General features: G+C 45.7%; 1 long non-coding RNA gene across 1 annotated transcript in view; it reads left to right on the forward strand.

The window, feature by feature from the left end:
• Positions 1–5,938: 5,938 nt before the first annotated feature.
• The window catches only part of LOC123575763, a 79,693-nt gene continuing 66,270 nt past the window's right edge, over positions 5,939–19,361 (forward strand). Inside the window, exon 1 of the long non-coding RNA XR_006700986.1 lies at positions 5,939–6,192. This is a non-coding gene — a long non-coding RNA (uncharacterized LOC123575763). The remainder of the gene's footprint in view (positions 6,193–19,361) is intronic.

Consider the following 19,361-nt stretch of genomic DNA (forward strand, 5'->3'; position numbering starts at 1 on the left):
AGGTGTGGGGATCTGCTGCTCGAAGCTGAAGCATCTATCTTGCCACCAGAAGACCACGGCCGGGGGAAATAAGAGGCAGAGGGGAAGCGTGGGTGCTAGCCTTGGACCACCTGCCTCTGGATTTCTCCGTGATTAAAGAACGAATGTCCCGGTGGCCTAAACCACTGATATACACACCCACTGGTTTTCCCTCAAGATGTGCACTCTCCATCTTCCTTCGTAAGTAGAGACCCCCTCCCCCATTTTCATCCAGGCATCTGGCCACTTGGATTCATGCGCCACGTCCCAGCCTGCCCTACAACTAAGTGTGCCCATGTGACTGGTGAGTTATTGGTAGATGTGTCAGGTGGCAGCTGTTGGGAACCATCCTTAACAAGAATTGGTTCATACAGCTCCTTTGTCTTCATCCCTTTCTTTATCCAGGCGCCGGGAACGAGAATGTGATGGCTGGAGCTTCAGCCACCATCTTGGTCTGTGAAGATGAAGGCTTCATCCTGAACAAAATGTGGCAAGTTGAAAGAACCAGAGTCCTTGCGTGCTTTATAGGCAAGAACAGCCCTAGATTTGCCCACCTGCAGATTTTTGTATGAAAGGCAAGTCAGCTTCTATCACGTTTAAGCCATTTTTATTTTGGTTCTCTGTTCATGGAGCTGAATTTAATCCCAACGGATATACTAAATGGGCAGCTACTGGGAGGACCCCGTAGCCCTTGTACTTCATACCCTGGAGTCCACAGCAGCCCTCTAGTTTCTAGAAGAAGAGGAAGGAGTTAACAGTGAATTGCAATTGTAGGGAAAAAAAAAAAAACAGCTGTAGATAATATGTAAATGAATGGGTGTGGCTGTGTCTCAATAAAACTTTATTTGTAAACACAGGTAAGTTGGTTAGATTGGTCCTGTGACCAGGTGTTTTAGATGCCAAGCATCATGTTAGATTCTCATTTATCAAGCATCTACAAAGTGCCTGACATTGTCCAGACGTTTCAAAACCCTGCGTCTCCTTATTCTGATCAGATTCTGAAAACTTTACACACAAGGACACTGACCACTGGAGACAGGAGCCACATCGCCAAGCTCACAAGTCAGTGACGTTGCTGGGATGTGGACCCAGACCCGGTCTCTAAAATCCATGGCCATTTGAATACATTACTCTCCTGTTCTTTCTGTGAATAACATTTCTCTTCTAGTAATCGTGTGCGTCATGCCTGTCAGACTGTCAGTGGGTCCTACCTGATCACAGTTCAGACGCTCCCCAAGGACCAGGACGGAGGAACATACCAGAAAAGCCCGTGGACGGAGGCAAGAACGCAAACAGTGCTTCGTTTAACACATTTCCTGTAGACAGAACAGGCAGCTTCAAATTGTGGGTGGGAGAGGAAGGGAGAGACAATAGAAGGAAAAAAAAAGAGAGAGAGAGGCACGAGGCTGTGAGGCGTTTCCACAGCAGAATAGCCCAATTATAGTGCCTCCTCCCTGAGGTCTGAGAACCCAGTGGGCAGGAAGTTGGAAATCCCAAGCCCACCAACAGGGACCTACCGTGTGCTGACCCCTGTGTTAAGGGCTTTCTTTCTGTGGTCATATTTAATCCCCACAAAAAGCTCCATGAGGTTGATACTAGAACCCCCTTAGTGGTACCAGAGGCTCAGAGAGTGGAGTGCATGGCACAAGGCCACCTAGCTCATGAAGGGCAGAGCTGCGAATTAAATGGACATCAGTCTCACTCAAAGCCCATCCTCTCCCCTGTCCCGTGACTTTCCAGAGCCTCTCTGCTGGTGGAAGAACTACAGGGGCTGCCCAGGGGGTGGCTTGTCCTTCCGGCCACACCCCCCTGATCAGCGTGTGGGCGTCTCCAAGGCCCGGCTCTCTCTGCTCCTTTCTCTTTGGTCCCAGCAGCAAAGCACTGCAGGAAGGGAGGGAACGGCGGCCTTGGAGGGAGGGCGCTACACCCAATCCTGCCTCTTCCACAATGAACCACGTAAAGGTGCTTCAACTCCTGGGATCTCGGCCGTCCTTCTGCAAAAATGAGAGTAATAAAGACCTACCTCGCTAGGTTCTTGTAGGAGCCAAATATGAACGTGGATAGAAACACTGTGCACACTGCTTGGTTCATACGTGGGGACTTAACGGGTGGGTTGAATCTCAAGTGCATTGAATACCAGGGAAGCCTCGGGAGGCGGTGTTGCCTCATGGTTATGGCATCCAACAGCCGTCCAGACTACCATCTGAGCTAGGGAAAGTCACTAACTCATCCAGCCTTGATTTTCTTCTTTGTAAAATACGCAAATGCTAGTAACTGCACCCTGGGTTTGTCCAGAGGACTAAATGAGAAGATAAAGGACCGTGCCCAACAAACTGCAAAAGCTCCATAAACGTCATTATTATTATGTCATAGACTATGATTATTCCATATGGGTTCATCTACTACATTAATAAAGGAGGAAAGGACGGGAGAGGGCTCATGGCCCAGGGGAGGGATTTGCTGGGCGACTCATGCATATCCTGATGTGGCATTAAATTGCACGCTCAGAGCGCATGGTGGATGGGGGACAGTCAGAGGTAGAAGGGAAGGAGAAGACTAGAAACTCTCGTGAGAGAACAAAGCAGCCTGCTCCATTTTAAAACGTATTTATTCATTCACCCAGCCTCTCTTTATGACCACATTTTTACGCACCAGACACACAGGGCTGGGCTCTCAAGACACAGGAGAAAACAGAACAGACAGGATGTCTGTCCTCACGAAGCTTAGAGTCCAGCAGAACGACTACGCATCAAAGAAGTAAAACCACATCTGTCCATAACAGTAGGTCATGATACTTGCTAGGAAAGAAAGCAGCTGGATGCTGACAGAGAATAACGGGAAGGACTTTCTTTTCATGGAGGGTCCGGAGAGGGCTCTGGGAGGTCTCAGGTGACACTTACTGTGACATTGACTGTATAAGAAGGAGGCAGCCGTTGCAAAGGTGGGCAAGAGGGAGGAATTGTGGGCGGAAGGAACACCATGCTGTCAAGACCCTAAAGGGAGACCGGATTTGCCTCCTCAGAGGATCCGAGTGAACGGGGAGTGGGGGAAGTTGGGGGGGAAGAGGGCTCTGAGGCCAAGCTGGTACCATGAGAGTTCAGATTCAGTGTTGAGGCCACTGGAGGGTTTTGAGCCCAGGAATGATGATCCGGTTCATGCTCCTGCAAAGCCATTCTGGCTGGTCTGTGATGACAGAGATTCAGTGGGAAGGCCACTGAGGGTGTGAATTTGATGATTCGGTAGGAGGCGGTGGGGACTCGGACCGGGGAGCCAGCCTCGGAGACGAAAAGAGGTGGATGGATCTGGGGGCACGAAAGCACCCAAGGTGATGGGCTTAAACGGAGCGAGGAGGAGACACGGGGACAATGTCCGGAGCCTGGCTCGAGCAACCCATGAGAGGGACGGGTTACCACTTCCATCACAAACAAGCTTGAGATTTCAAGGACACGTCCAAGTGCGTGACACCCACGAATGGCTCCAGAGCTAGCAAGGGGGGTCTGGGCTGGAAAGAACACATTTCAGAGTTGCTGGCATTTGCATAAGGTTTAAAACCCTGGGCAGGCTCGGTGTCCCAGCCCCATCCTGAGGCTCCCCTTCTCGTGCTGCTGACTGGCCCCGAATCTTGGTACAGCCCGCTGCCTGCGGACCCCAGCATGCCTTCACGCTGCCTACCCCCGGGGCGGGGTGCCTTAGAGCAACCCTAGCTGCCCCTGTCCCACAAACGTCTTGGTGAGCAGGGGCGATCCAACACAGCTGGCACCAGAGCCCTGAGCTGGGACATCTTTTTGTCTTAGAAAGGTGCCTAGGCACGAAACACTGTCCACGAGGACTGAGGGCTGGAAAGGCAAGGGCGGAGTCGGGTGGGTGTGAGGGCAGAATGCCCCGTGGGGCACACGGGCACGCAGGACATGTTCTGCCCCGCCCCCACCTGTCCCTTCTAGATCCTTGACCTCCTCTCCTTGTCTCCTCCCAGCTCTAGAAGAGCCCTCATCTCCCCTGTGGATTGTCTTTGCCCAGGAACAGCCCTGTGTGTTCAACAACCCTTGAGCAATACGCGGGGAAGGTGCTTTGCACCCTGTAAAGTGTAATTAACGCGTGCTGTCCTGTGCACAACGCTTAGCAATGTATGTAGAGGCTCTTACATTTCTGCTTTGCCCGCTTTGGATGGTAAACACCCCAGGGACTAGACCAGACAAGCCCAGGGCGCTGCTAGGGACTGTGAGGGGTGCGGGGTTGTGGCTGCTTCTGTTCAAAGATGCCTCGCGTCTGTGGGGTCTTGTGCTTTTCAAGGAGAAGCGGGCGACTTTTTGTTTATGCTCTCGATTCACAGAGTGATGTTAACCGGTGCCTATTCTGCGTACTGAGCAAATCTTAGGATTGTCAGGATGTCAGAGTAGGGAGAGAGGGTGCTGGGAAGAGAGGAGGGAGGGAAAATTCACAGTTTAGGAGAGTAGCAGTACTCACATCTCGGGTTTGGGTTTTGTTTTTTTTTTTTTCAACCCAACAAATAAGTAAGAAAAAGCCCCTCGAAGTGGTCCTAACCCCAGGGCCTTTATGACCGGATCTTGACTGCTACCCGCGGAGAGTTTCAAGCTGAAGCGATGTCAGCTGCATGCACTTGAGCGTGAGTGTCTGGGGGTCTGCGGCTCTGTGCGCCCTTTGGCCTGAGAGGGTTGCAGAAGCCTCCAGAAGCCTCCTCCACGTCTGTGTTGACTCCGTTTCTCTGGCTTTTCTCAGCCTCTTTCCTGTTCACCTCTGGCCTCGGCTGTCTGGCAGGCCTGACTCACAGGAAGCCACAGCCAAGTCACCTGGTTAGTATCAGTCACACTGGTCTTGGAGCATCTCTCTCTTCAAAAATAATAGAGGCAAAAGCAAATGCCTCAGTAAGTACTGCATCTTGCCACGGATTTCATCCGAGTGGTGCTCTTAAATGGTCAGTTCTGGGAACTCCCTACATGTCAGATGACTCCTCTTTGGCAAGCGCGATATAAGCAAATCATTTTCTCTCCCGGCAACCGACTTGCCTCCTCCCTCCCTTTTCCTCCGCAAATATTTGCAGAGAACCCGTGTGTCCCAGGCGCTGCGCTGGGGCTGGACGAGAGATATGAAGACACGGTGTGCTGGGCCACAGCTCCTGTTGCACACGGGGGACAGACCAGTAGACACATGAGAGCAGACGGGACAAGTTCACTGGAAAGGGGCAGCACAGGGCGTGGCTCTCAGCCTGGAGATCGTCCTGGGCACAGGGCCAGGTGTGAGCAGTCCAGGGGAGGCGCGCATGGGGAGACATCCCGGGCAGGGTCAGACGATCCTTGCCACCCTCTTTCACGGTCAAGTGAAACGTTCTCTTAGGCAGCAGCCTTCATCTAGCCTTGGGGCCCACTGGGGTTGCACCACCCTTCGGTTCCCTGCAGGAGGGAGTGCAAACAAAAGTATAGGTTGGAGGAAAGACAGAGGAGGGCTGTCCTTAGGGTCCCCACACCCCTCAGGGGAAGCTGATAGCAGTGCCTTTCCGCCTCAGTGTCATTGGGATCCTTTGGATGCCCTGGTCGGGGAGCGCCCCCATGGGCACAGTGGGGAACAGTAGGTACAGATGGGACAATATGTTTTTACACAATGGTTTTGGTACCTGTGACACATCCCCTCAGCCCCCCTATGATTTCAGCTGTGGCTCTGGTGGTAAGTTCAGTAAGTTCATCTCTGAAGCTGGGAGCCCACCCAGCTCTCCCACAAGCACACCCTGGAAATGTGGGAAGGTCACACCCAAGAGCCACCGTCAAGGGGAGAATGAGAGCCAGTAGACAAAAAGCTCATCCTTTGGACAGAACGTTCTGGAAGGAATTCTGTACACTTGCCGGAGGTTCTAGAATTGAGACCCTGTTGCCCAGCAACCTTGGTAATACACACAGAGTGACTTTTCCTCCTTCCTGGGCTTGCTCACTTCCTTTCCCTTTACCCCTGCTTCCTGGGATCTCCTCCCAAACGAACGAGTCCTGTCTCAGGCTCTGCTTCTGGGGGAACCCAAGCTAAGAGAGAAGTGCTATTAACAACTTAAGGATCTGAATGCCATCTCTTACCTTTCAGAATTGTCACTTACACCTAAACCAGAGAGGAGGAGAGTCCCAACACTGGCTTTGAAACGCCTCTGACCCACAGGAAATGGCTGTTTTCAAGGTGGGCTGTGAACAGGACTTATTGATATAGAAAGCTCAGAGGACCTGGTGTGGGGATTGGTCGGGGGACTCAATTTAGCACGTGACAAGAAATTCTGGTTTCGCCCAGGGGAAAGCTGCTGGATATTGTTTCCTCAGTCATAATGGCCACATGTTTTAAAACCCCACAGTTCTAGAAGGATGAATGGCTGGGAAAAGATTGGGATAGGGAGGTTGTATGTGAACCTAAAAACTCTTATAAATATTTTTACATTCATAAAAGCCCATTAAGAAAATAACAGTGAAATTTAAACCTCAAGAAATTGGAAATCAAAGTTAATAGACGATTACTTTTCCTCGTCTTTAATCTCAAGATATTGGACTGAGGTAATGATGGAGTGATGTATGGAGGAGAAAGATTTGGGGACGAGGCATTCTTAAGATTCCTTTTATCCTCTGAATTACTTTTGATCTTCATATACGCTATGGAAATTCTTTCTGTTGTAGAAAGTAAATACATTGCAGATGGTGTCAGACTCACGTATTTGGTGAGGTGTGGTAACTCCCATCCAAATATTTCTTTTAATTTTACTCTGCTCATCAAAGGGCCAGCTCACATGGAAAGTGTGCTTGGTGTGCCGGAGACCAGGTTACATTTCTAGGTTATTCGCGTGTTTCACGAGACACTTAACAACACAATAACCCTGAAGGTACAGGACAGCGTCTAGTTTTATAGACAGGAGAGCTGAGGCCTGGTTTTAAAACTTTGAAAGGTTTTTCATGCGGATATATTCATGCATGGGGTGGGGGATGGGGGGAAGGGGCGGGGACTTGCCAGGCCATGTGACTTGCCTTTGGGTTAAAATCATGATCATCTAAAAATATTGGACTCCATGCTGTTAAAAAGCCCACTTCCATCAATTCTGCGTTGGAGAAGGCCGTATTTGTCTCAGGGAGAAAACAATTCTTTTCTTTAAGGAAATGCTCCGATGGCTCACTGGTCATGAATAAGCTCCCTGGCTCTTGTCAAGACAACAAGAGAAATTACTCGGCTTGGATCGCTTAATATTAAGAGATGTAAAATGTTTCCCCAGTGAGCTCAAGTCAGAAGTTAGAGTGCCAGCGGTTAAGATACGCCCAAGGCAGGGATGGTCAGTTTTCAACTGTGTGTTTTTTGTTTTTTTGTCTTGTGCAGTCATTCCCCTTTGTTACTCTCAAACCTTCAGTGGATCCCATCACCCACGGAGCGCTGCATTAGCAGTGTCTTCGGAAACTAGAGGGGAAAAAGCAGATACGTCAGCGTCTGGGCAAAGCCATGCCAAGGAAACACAATAGTCAGCAGGAGCAGTGAGCGGACGGTCAGAAGGCAGTAAGACAAAGCTGGCAACAGTTGAGATTGAGAGGTGACGTCTGTAATTCTCCACCTGCAGAATTATTCAGGAAGCCGCTGGATCTCGTACAGAGGGAGTCTGGATGAGGTTTCGGTTTTCCTTGTTTGTTTGCTTTCTCCTGGAGATTGTAAGAAACCGAGACTTAGTCAGGCCACAAAGATTACAGAGAGAGTGTGAGCCAGTTGACTCAAACCCCTAAAAAAGATATGGTGATTTCGTGGTGACTTCCTGAGCTCACTTCTCTTCCCAGTCACCTGAGAGCCCGTTAATTCGGGGGCATTTTTTAACACTTATTTATTTTTGACAGAGAGAGAGACAGAGTGTGAGCAGGGGAGGGGCAGAGGGACAGAGACACAGAATGTGAAGCAGGCTCCAGGCTCTGAGCTGTCAGCACAGAGCCCGCTGCGGGGCTCGAACTCACAGACCGCGAGATCATGACCGGAGCCAAAGTCGGACACTTAACCGACTGAGCCACCCAGGCGCCCCTGGGGGCATTTTATATTCAAGTTTGTTAGATAAATGGAGTTGAAATTTGATTTTACTTCTGATTCATCACCTTTGTTCACCAACTGTGCAACTGTGATAACTTCCAATAACTAACCCAGCCTAAATTATTAGTAAATGTGGTCTAATTTTTCAGACCCCCCCCCCCCACCAGACAATTTATTAAACTCACTTGAAGCATGTGATAGGATGTAAATGGAGCTCTTGGGGCTTGTTCACGGTGTTCCATTATAACCTAGACTCTTGGAATCCCTGTCCCAAGGCACTGATCATGCACGCATGCTCCAGCACCATGAAGCAACTTACAAGGGGGTTCCAGGATGGCTGCCAATGTCAGTTTTTAAAATCCAATGGGAGAAGGTTTCTGGAAAGATGGAACAGACGTACTCTCTGTTATCTCTCCTGCTAAATCCAGCTAAAATCTCTGGACATTACATAGAAAAGAAACGTAAGGAAGGGTGTCACGGTTCATGAGTTCGAGCCCAGCGTCGGGCTCTGTGCTGACAGCTTGGAGCTTGGAGCCGGCCTCCGATTCTGTGTCTGTCTGTCTGTCTGTCTCTCTGCCCTCCCCCACTTGCACTTTGTCTCTCTCTCTCAAAAATAAAATACAACATAAAAAATTTAAAAAAAAAATTAAGGAGACTCTGAAAGGTAGACCTTGGCTGAGGACCTCAGGACCCCAGGAATGACAAGCTGATGTTTCCCTGGGTGTTCTTTGGGCCCTGTAGATCCCAGACGAAGACCAAAGGAAGCCAGCAACTCAGATATGCCAATGGTTGCAGACAAAAAGAAGCCCCAGGAAAAGCCTGCTCTGTCTAGCCAAAGGACCGGGAAAGGGGCAGTTGTAAAGACAGAAAACCTTTAGGCGACCACTGCTCTCCTCCAGCCAAACATCACAGAGAGCACTGTAGTCCTACTCCACTCGTTCTAGCAAAGGCCAAGTGGAGAATCTAGATTTCCACCTCAACAGGCTGTGACAAGGCACGTCCCCCCCCCCCCCCCAACAGAGTGGTGTCACAAAAGGTAGGGAGTTGGGACTTACATCTCTGAGGTACGGACTTGCACTTCTAGGCGATAATGAGGTACCCCTTCCCCTCCTCACAGGGGGGTGTCAGAGAAAACCAGGTGGAAAGTCAGGACTTCTGCCACGGCTCAGCAGTAATGAGCTCACCCAGCTCATTGGGAGATGACCGGGAACAGTAACCAAGTGCCTCCCCTGTCCCTTCAGCCAGGATAATAACAGCAGAGACCCAGTGGGGGAGACTGAACTCCTATTCCCACCCAGGAGCACAAAAAAAAACTTCCTCCCTCCTCCTGTTTTGACTACCACCCCCCCCGTAAGGAAGTGATGTCTCCCTTTCCCCATGAGAGCAACGTGAGAAGAATCCTTCTAACAATGTAAAATTTAAAAAAGATCTAGAATCTCATAGTACCCCAGATGGCCAGGTTTCAATTGAAAATCAGCAGTCATACCAAGAACAAGAAGATTTCGACTTGAATGACAAAAGACATCAATACGCAATGATTATGCCCAAGTACCAAATACAAATATCAACGTGAAATACCAAAACAAATACCAACACCAACACCGAGATGACACGTTGGAATTATCCAACAAAAATTCAAAACCAGCCAATATAAACCCATTTAAATGAGTAACTATGAACCTACCTGAACAAATTAAACTTTAGAAAACCCTAACTAACAAGTAGAAGATATAAAAAAGAGCCAAATGAAAACTTTGCAACTAAAATATACAATAACCAGAATAAAAGCTCAATGGCAGAATGGAGAGGACAGAGAAAAGAATCAATAACCCTAAAGGTAAAACAATAGAAATTAAGACTCTGAACCACAGAGGACAAAATAAACTGATAAAGAACAAAATCCGCGTGATCATCTCAGCAAATGCAGAAAAAGTGGCTGAAGGAATTCAACACCCCTGCATGACAAAAACACTCAACAAACTAAGGATAGAAGGGAACTTTCTCAACCTGGTAAAGGGCATCTATGAAAAGCCCACAACTAACACACTTAATGGTAAAAGATTGAGTGCTTTCCTCCTAAAATCAAGAACGAGGGGCGCCTGGGTGGCGCAGTCGGTTAAGCGTCCGACTTCAGCCAGGTCACGATCTCGCGGTCCGTGAGTTCGAGCCCCGCGTCGGGCTCTGGGCTGATGGCTCAGAGCCTGGAGCCTGTTTCCGATCCTGTGTCTCCCTCTCTCTCTGCCCCTCCCCCGTTCATGCTCTGTCTCTCTCTGTCCCAAAAATAAATAAATGTTGAAAAAAAAAATTAAAAAAAAAAAAATCAAGAACGAGACAAGAATGTTCTTACCACTGCTATTCAATACTGTACTGGAGCTTCCAGTCAGGGCAATGAGACACGGACGAGAAATAAAAGGTACCCATACTGGAAGGAAAGAGGTAAAACCATTTTATTTGCAAAGGACATGATCTTACATACAGAAAATCCCGAGGAATCCGGTAAAAAAATGAACAGAGCCCCAGGACTATAACAAAACAAAAAGCAAAACAAAACAACAACAACCAAAAAACCTAGAATTTGGGGTATCGGAGCCCGAGAAGGAGAGGAGAATGGGAGTGGAGCTGGAAAAATGTTTGGAAAAAAAAAAAATAGCTGAAAATTTCCCAACGTTAGCAAAAGACATAAACCTACATATCAAGAAGCTGGGCAAATCTCCAGTAGGATAAACCCAAAGAAATCTGTGCCACAATTTCCGAAAACTCAAGACGAAGAAATCTTGAAAGAATTCAGAGACAAATGAGGTGTTACCTGTAGGGAAAACAATCCAAATGACAGTGGCTTTCTCATCGGAAACCGTGGAGGTCATAAGGAAGCAGCGAGGTATTTTTCAGGTGCTGAGAAAAAAAGACCTGCATCCACTGAATTTTATATTCTGAGAAAATATCCTGTAGCAATGAAGGGGAATCAAGACCTTCTCAGATGAGGGAAAATTGAGAGAACTGGTCACCAGAGGACCTACTTTACCAGAATGGCTAAATGTAGTTCCATAAAAAGAAAGAGAACCATAAAAGAAGGAATCTGGGAATGTCATGAGGGAAGGAATAACATAATAAAAAAAAGTCAGGAAAGAGGCTTTCCTTTTCCTCTTAACTTTTCTAAATTATGTTTGACGGTTGAAGCAGAAATGACAACATCATCTCATGTAGTTCTCAAAGGATGTAGGTGGAATATTTGAGGAAATTGTATTACAAATCAGAAAGGGTAAAGAGATACAAAGTGGGGAGTACATTTTATACATTTCACTTGAACTGGCAAAAAGTCAACATCAGCAGACTGTGACAGTTACGGACACATAATGTAATACTTACAGCAATCGCCCAAAAAGGTATGCAGAGAGATACGCTCAAAAACATTACAGAAAAATCAAAATGGAATTCTAAAGAAACGCTCGGTTCTCCCTCAAGATGGCCAGAAAAACGAAACAGAACGACAGGAAAACAGAATAAACAGAAAACAAAAAAGTAAAATGATAGACTTAAGCCCTAGCATATTAATAGTTACACTAAATGTAAATGAACATATCCACCAATTAAAAGACAGAATTTGGTGGAGTAGCTTTTTTAAAATTATTGAATTAACATACTTCAAGAAACTCACTTCAAATATGATGGGATAGGTCTGTTGAAAGGATGGGAAAAGCTATGCCAGACAAACATTAATCAAAAGAAATCAGGAGTGGTTATATAAAGATCAGAAAAAGTAGATTTGAAGCAAAGATCATTATTAGAGATAAAGAAGGACATTACATAATGATAAATCAATCTCCCAAGAACGCATGCCCATTTGAAAGGTGTATGCAGCCAACAACTGAACTACCAAATGTGTGAAACAAAAACTGATGGAATTGAAAGGGGAAATAGACAAATCGACAGTTTTAGTGGGAGACTTTAACACCCCTCTCTCAACAATGATAGCAAAACCACACGTAAAATCAGCAAAAATAGGGGCACCTGGGTCAGTTCAGCATCTGACTCCCGATTTCGGCTCAGGTCATGATCTCATGGTTCGTGGATTTGAGCCCCGCATCAGGCTCTGTGTTGACAGTGTGGAGCCTGCTTGGGATTCTGTCTCCCCTCCCCCTTCCCTGCCACTCTCTGCCCCTCCCCTGCTCAGGATCTCGCGTGCTCTCTCTCTCTCTCTGTCTCTCAAAATAAATAAATTAAAAAAAAATAAAGATAAAAAAATAAAATCAGGTAGACTATAGAAGAATTCAACGGCGCCATCAACCAAGTAGATTTAATTGATCTGTATAAAACACTTCACCCAACAACAGCAGAATGCACATCTTATGCCCGGGGAACATATACCAAAAGAGATCATATTGCAGGCCATGTAATAAACGTGAGATCATGCCATTTGGGATGACTTAGTATTTGCTAAGTGAAATAATAAGTCAAGCAGAGAAAGACAAATACCATAAGATTTCACTTGTATGTGGCATCTATAAAACAAAACAAGCAAACAAAAAACAGAAACAGACTTGGAAATACAGAGAACAAACTGGTGGCTGCCAGAAGGTAGGGGGTGGGTGGAGGGATGGGTGAAATAGGTGAAGGGGGTTAAGAGGTACAAACTTCTGGGCTGCCTGAGTGTCTCAGTAGGTTAAGTGTCTGACTCTTAATCTCAGCTAAGGTCTTGATCTCAGGGTCATGAGTTCAAGCCCCACGTTGGACTCTGTGCTGGGGGTGAAGCCTACTTAAAAAAAAAAAAAGGTAAAAACTTTGTAAAGTTATAAAATAAAAAAGTCACAAGGATGAAAAGTAAACCTCAACAAACTTCTAAAACTAGAAATAATACAGAATATATTTTCTGGCCTCAATGGATCCAGACTTCAGTTTAGGATCAAAGAGGAAATATTAAGAGAAATTTTAAAATACATTAAACTGAATGCGAATGAAAATACAACGTATTAAAATTTGCAGCTAAAGCTGTGCTGAGAGGGAAATTTATAGCACTAAATGTTTACATTAAATAAGAGAAAAAGTCTGAAATCAATAATTTACAACCCCCATCACAAGAAATGAAAAAGAGAAAAATAAACCCAAAAGTAGCAGAAAGAAGGGGAAAAAAAGGTAAGAGCAGATATCAATGAAATTGAAAGCAGAAAAATAATAAAGTCAATTTTAAAAAACCCTGGTTCTTTGAAAAGATCGATAAAATTGATCAAACCTCTGTCAAGAATGACAAAGAAAAAAAGCGAGAAGACACAAATTACTAACTTCAGGAATAAACTGGGGGCATCACTGCAGAGCTTGGAGATATGAAAGAATGACAAAGGGATATGATGAACGCATCTACACAAAGAAATTTGACAACTTAGATGAAATGGACCATTTCCTTAAAAAGTACAGACTCAGTATGAAATAGATTATTAGGATAGTCCATAACAATTATGAAAATTATTCATACGTTAAAAATGCCCCCAAAAGAAATCTCCAGGCCCAAATGGATTCAATGGACAATTCCACGAAATGTCTCAAGAAGAATTAACACTGATTCTATACCGTCTCTTCCAGAAAATAGAAACACTCTCTTCCAGCGTCACTTCATAAAGCCAACACTACCTGCAACCACAAGAAAGGCAATACCAAAAGAAGAAAAATACAGACCAGTATCCCTCATGAATATATATGCAAAAATTCTAAACAAAATGGCGGCAGATAGAATTCAACAATATAGAAATGGAATTACACACCATGACCAAGTGAGGTTTATTCCAGAGGTGACAGGCTAACTTAATATCAGAAAATCAGTCAATATAATCCACCATATTAAAAAGTTGAAGAAGCACATGGTCATATCAATTGATGTAGAAAAGGCATTTGATAAAATTAAACATCTATTGTGATAAAAACTCTCAGAAAACGAATAGTGAACTTCCTCAACTTCATCAAGAAAATCTACTAAAACTACTAAGCTAAGATCGTGCTTAATCATGAAATTCTGAACGCTTCTCCTCTCAGATCAGGCATAAGACAAGGATATTCACTCTCACCACTATACTAGAAGCTCTACCATGCACAACAGTCAAGAAAAGGAAATAAAAGGCACAGAAATGAGAAAGGAAGTAAAACTGTCCCTATCTGCAGAGAATATGATTATGCACATTGAAAGTCTCACAAAATTTTTAAGAAAACTCCTAGAATTGGGGCATCTGGGTGGCTCAGTCAGCTGATCAACTGACTCTTGGTTTCGGCTCAGGTCATGAGCCCACTGTTGGTGAGCGTGAGCCTCCCATCGGGCTCTGTGCTTCTGATGCAGAGCCTGCTTGGGATTCTCTCTCTCCTTCTCTCTCTGCCCCTCCCCAACTTGTGCTTTTTCTCTCTCAATCTCTAAATAAATAAATAAATAAATAAATACTAAAAAAACCACAAAAAAAAAAAAAAACCAAAAAATAAAAAACAACTTCCAGAAGTAATGAGTTCAGTAAGGTTACAGGATATAAGAATATACAAAAATCAATTGTATTTTTGTATACTAATAAGGAACACCTAGAAACTGAAATTAAAAATACAATGCCATTTAAGTTGCTCAAAAGAAAATGGGAATACTTAGGTGTAAATCTAACAAAACATACATAGGACTGGTTTGCTGAAAAAATACCAAACACCAGGAAGATATTCAAGAAGATCTAAGTAAATGAAAAGACATACTGTGTTCATTAATTGAGAGGTTCAGCATAATAATGATGCCAATTCTCCCTAATCGGTATGTAGGTTTAACTCCCAAATCCCAGTGAGACTTTTTTTTCTAGATATTGACAAAATTATTCTAAGCTTTTATATGGAAAGGTGAAGGGACGAGACAGCTAAAACAATTTTGAAAAAGAAGAAAAAAGTGGGATGAATTACCGCATCCAATTTCAACACTTGTCATATAGGTATAGTATTTAAGGCTGTGTGGCAATAGTGAAAGGATAGATTGATGAACAGAACAAAACAGAGAGGCTAGAAAGAACCCCACCCAAGTACGAGCAACTGGTTTTGGACAAAGGGGCAAAAGCAATTCAATGGAGGAAAGACAGTCTTCCCAGCAAATAGTGCTGTAACCATTGGGTATCCACAGACAAACAAACAAACAAAAAACAACGACAACAAAAATGAACCTTGACTTAAACCTTACACTTTAGGCAAAAATTAACTGAAAGTCAATTACAGATTTAAGTGTAAATAAAACCTAAAGCCGCAAACTCATAGAAGATAATACAGGAAAAAATCTTTAGGACCCAGGTCTTGGTGAAGAGTTCTCAGACACGACACCAGCCGCATGATCTAGAAAAGAAAAAAAAAAAATCGGTCAATTAGACTTTATCAAAATTAAAATACTACAAAATATTCCATTGAGAGGATAAAAAGACCAGCTACCAACCGGGAGAAAATATTTGCAACCACATAGCTGACATAGGACTCACATTCTAGAAAAGATGAAGAAAGAATTCTTGCATGTCAACACATCAACATGCCACGTATAAAATAAATCCTATTTCAAATGGGCAAAAGACACAGGCATCTCATCAAAGAGGAGATGCAGTGGCAAACAAGCACGCAAAGGGGCACCTGGGTGTCTCAGTCGGTTAAAGCATCTGACTTTGGCTGAGGTCATGATCTCATGGTTGGTGAATTTGAGCCCCTCATCGGGTGATCTCGAGCCCCTCACCACTTCAGGTGAGCACCAGCACCGCTTCTCTCTGTCTCCCTCTCTCTCCCCTCTCTCTCTCCTCTCTCTGCTCCTCACTCACTTGCACCCTCTCTCTCTCAAAAAAAAAAAAAAAAAAAGGCACACAAAAAGATATTCAACATCACTAATCGTTAGGGAAATGCATATTGAGAACATGAGGTTTTATCACTGCATAGAAGTTGAAATAGGTAAAACAAACAAACAAAAAAAGCCGACAACACCAGGTGCTAGCAAAGATGTGGAGACGCTGGATTGCCCACATGGCTTCTATAAAATGGTCACTCGGGAAAAGAGTTTGAAAGTGTCTTAAAAAAACTAAACACACACCTACTAGAGATTATACTGCCGGAGAAATGATAGCTTATGTCTAACAAAATCCTCTACAGGACGGTTCACAGCATAGCTATTTATTTGCAGTCGTCAAAAACCAGAAGCAACCAAAATGCCCCTCAAAAGGAAAACAGTTAACTGTGGTAAACAACCACAACAAGCCCATCATCAATAAAAAGGGATAAAATATTAATACACACAGCAACCAGGACAAATCTCAAGAGCATTATGCGGAATGAAAAAAAGCCAACCTCAATATTACATACTGTATGACTCCATTTATATATTATTCCCTAATGACAGAATTATAGAAATGGAAAACGGATGAGTGGTTTCCAGGCGTAAAGAATGGGGGGGGGGGGGGAAGGGTGGGAATGACTATACTGGGTAGTAGGAGGGAGATCTTTGCAAAGATGTAACAGTTCTGTATCTTGATTGGTGGTGGCTACAGAAATCTACAAGTGCCAATGTCAGTTTCCCAGATTCCTCCTACAATTAGGTAAGAATGTAGCCTTTGGAGAAAATGGGTGAAGGGTACACAGCACCTTTCAGCACTATCTTTGCAACTGACTACAAATGCATAACGATTGCATAAAAAGTTAAAAAAAAAAAGAGAGAGAGAGAGAGAGATTACCCAAACGTAAAGGAAATCGACGCTCAAAGAAATCTAAAGGGGCTGGTATTCTGAGCCTGAGTGCTACGTTTGCCACCTCAATGGAGTGTGGCGCCTTGGGAAAGTGTCAGAGACCCGAGATTAAATGCTTTGTTTGTGTTCCTAAGACTCCAAGCGGCTTTGAAGTGTTTGGTCTCCAGCGAGGTCCGAAGTTCAGCATACCACTGGCTCAGGGAGCCACGCCTGTCTGCACACACAGGGGCGGGCTGACCGGCCCCTGCGGAACCCTCCTGTTTAGGAAATTCCTTGTGTAGTGGAACAATGTCCAGGAGAACAAGAATTGAAAAAAGGGAGGGTGTGGCTGCTGCTTCATTGAACAATGTCTCCCAGTGGGAATAACCCCGCTTTCCAGCCTCTGGCCGCAGTCCACCTCCTGTCCCCGGGGGAATTCTCTCCTAGGTTCACCTGGTTCAGATAAGCTGCATAGTGTTTCTCCTTAGGCCCCTGCAAGCTACACCTTGGAGTGTCACGCCCTGTAAACTTGGAGTTGTGTGGCTTTAGGTGAGTCATCGGTTGGCTGAGCCGTGCTGGTTAAAGGGCACACTATACTTTAAGACCTTTAACTGGAAGGGAGAATAAATCGAGAATTGTGTACCTGATGCTCTTGATGTCCGTGTTACTCAGCTCGACTCAGTCCCCGTGCCGGTAGGCCTGGGCTAGGCATTGGGATGCAGGAGGGAATAAAGCGCTTGTTGTCCTTCATGGGGTTGGGTAGGGAAAACGGACGTGAAGCAAACAAACACAGAGAAATATGTAGCGGCCCATGCCTTCCGGAACTTCCTGCCAAGAGAGCGGGAGCGGAAAAATAAACCGGGCCAGTTCCAAGGAGATCAGGAAAAGCCCCTTGGAGGTGTCCCTTCAGCTGGGAGGCGCGGTGGGGATGCAGGATGGAAATGTGCTCCGGGTGGAGAACCAACGTGGGCCAAGCAAAGGTCGAGGAGTGGTTCAAAGCTTGGCCAAATTGGAAGTGGGCTGGTCTGATTGGAGAGTGGGGGGCCTGCGGGCCATGGTGAGATGTGTTCATTGCCGACAACCAACAAGGGCGGAGGGGGCATCGCCTGATACTTCCAATGGTCAGTCTGTGAGCAAGCATTTGCTGAGACCCCACGGGCTGAGCTACAGGTCCAGTGGGGTGCACAGTAAGGCTTGGGCCTGCCCTTAAGGAATTTCCAAGCCTCTAGTGAAAAGAGAAGTGTACTTCAAGGAGATGTGTTGTTTTCCGTCCACAGAAGGGTGAACTGGTGTTGGCAGGCTGAAAATACCACCAGAACGTCTGACCAGCCTCTGCAGCTGTTACACATTACCGAGGCACAGAGGTCTGGCCTTGAATGTCTTATTTTTTTTCTGTCCCAATATTCTTGTTTTAAAATAGAGGGAAAAAAAAAAAAAAAAAACCCAACTTAAAAACAGTCTTGTTTACTTTATCCAAGATTAAAGAGCTTAAACCGACTGGGACAGTCTAAATGGATTTTTAAGTGCTTTATGGACAAGTACCTCTAATTGCTAAAATGCCCGACTGGGCTGCCGTGATTCTGTGCGATGCTTGTGTTGTCTGGGTTTGCTTATTTACTCTCCTTGTTAGAGGTCAAAAGCTAAATCTCAGATTAGACAATCTTAACTTGTGAAGTTGAGGATTGCAACAAGTTCTAAATTTTCGTCCTGGAGGCGGCTGGTCCAAGGCCTGACAATGTCTCTAAACCAGGGTTCTACCCACGAGTAAACAGTGCAGTGATGAACTGGAGGAGAGGGACAGATCGTGGTCTATGTGTTTTGGAAATATGGAGCCACCACAGACAAGTGTGGGAATGGGGCAAACCTCTACCCCTCCTTCTGCTTCCTTTTGTCCATCTTGGAAGCATCCTGGGATGGTGGAGACCCAGATTCTGAGCGCCAATCCTCATGAGGGTGCTAAGGGACTATGTGACTCGGGGTGGGGCACTTCACTTCTTTGAGTTGCAGGTTCCTCACTTGTAGAGTGGGGATGGTAACACTCGCCTCAGTGCTCCGTTACCGAATCTAAATCGTGGCGGTGAGAGCTCAGGCAGGCCCAAAGCTCTGGAGTCAACAGGGTTCTTGTGAGAGTCCCCTCCTGAGAGAAATGGGTCCTAGATGGCTGGCTCTGTTGGAGGTTGGAGTCACCCACCAGATGGGGCAGCCATTCACTCGGGCCGTCCAGGCGGTGACTTCCGGCGCAATTTCACCGACGGATGACCCACAGTTCATTGTCCTCTGGAGAATGGAGCTGAGGCCTACTCTAGAAACCTGACACAAAGGGAGTCAAAAGCCAAACTAAGGGGCAAGCAAGGCTTGGTCGGGTAGGAGCGAGGGGGTGTATGTATGGGGCGGGCAGTGCTTCTGGCCCTTCAGAGGGACTCCCATCTAGCAAGGAGGCAGGAGACAACTCTAATCATAATTGGGGTGTGGTGGGGGAGCAAGGCCAGCAGGAGACTCACTCCAATATCCGGAATGGGGAGGGAGCCGGCTGAGGATACAGCCTGAGCCGAGCCTTGAAGGATGAATGAACCCAAGAGAATTTCAGAAGAGGGGTAGGAGAGGCCCTACGCTGAGGCA

This window comes from Leopardus geoffroyi, chromosome C2, assembly GCF_018350155.1.
Source record: "Leopardus geoffroyi isolate Oge1 chromosome C2, O.geoffroyi_Oge1_pat1.0, whole genome shotgun sequence".
Taxonomy (NCBI): Eukaryota; Metazoa; Chordata; class Mammalia; order Carnivora; family Felidae; genus Leopardus; species Leopardus geoffroyi.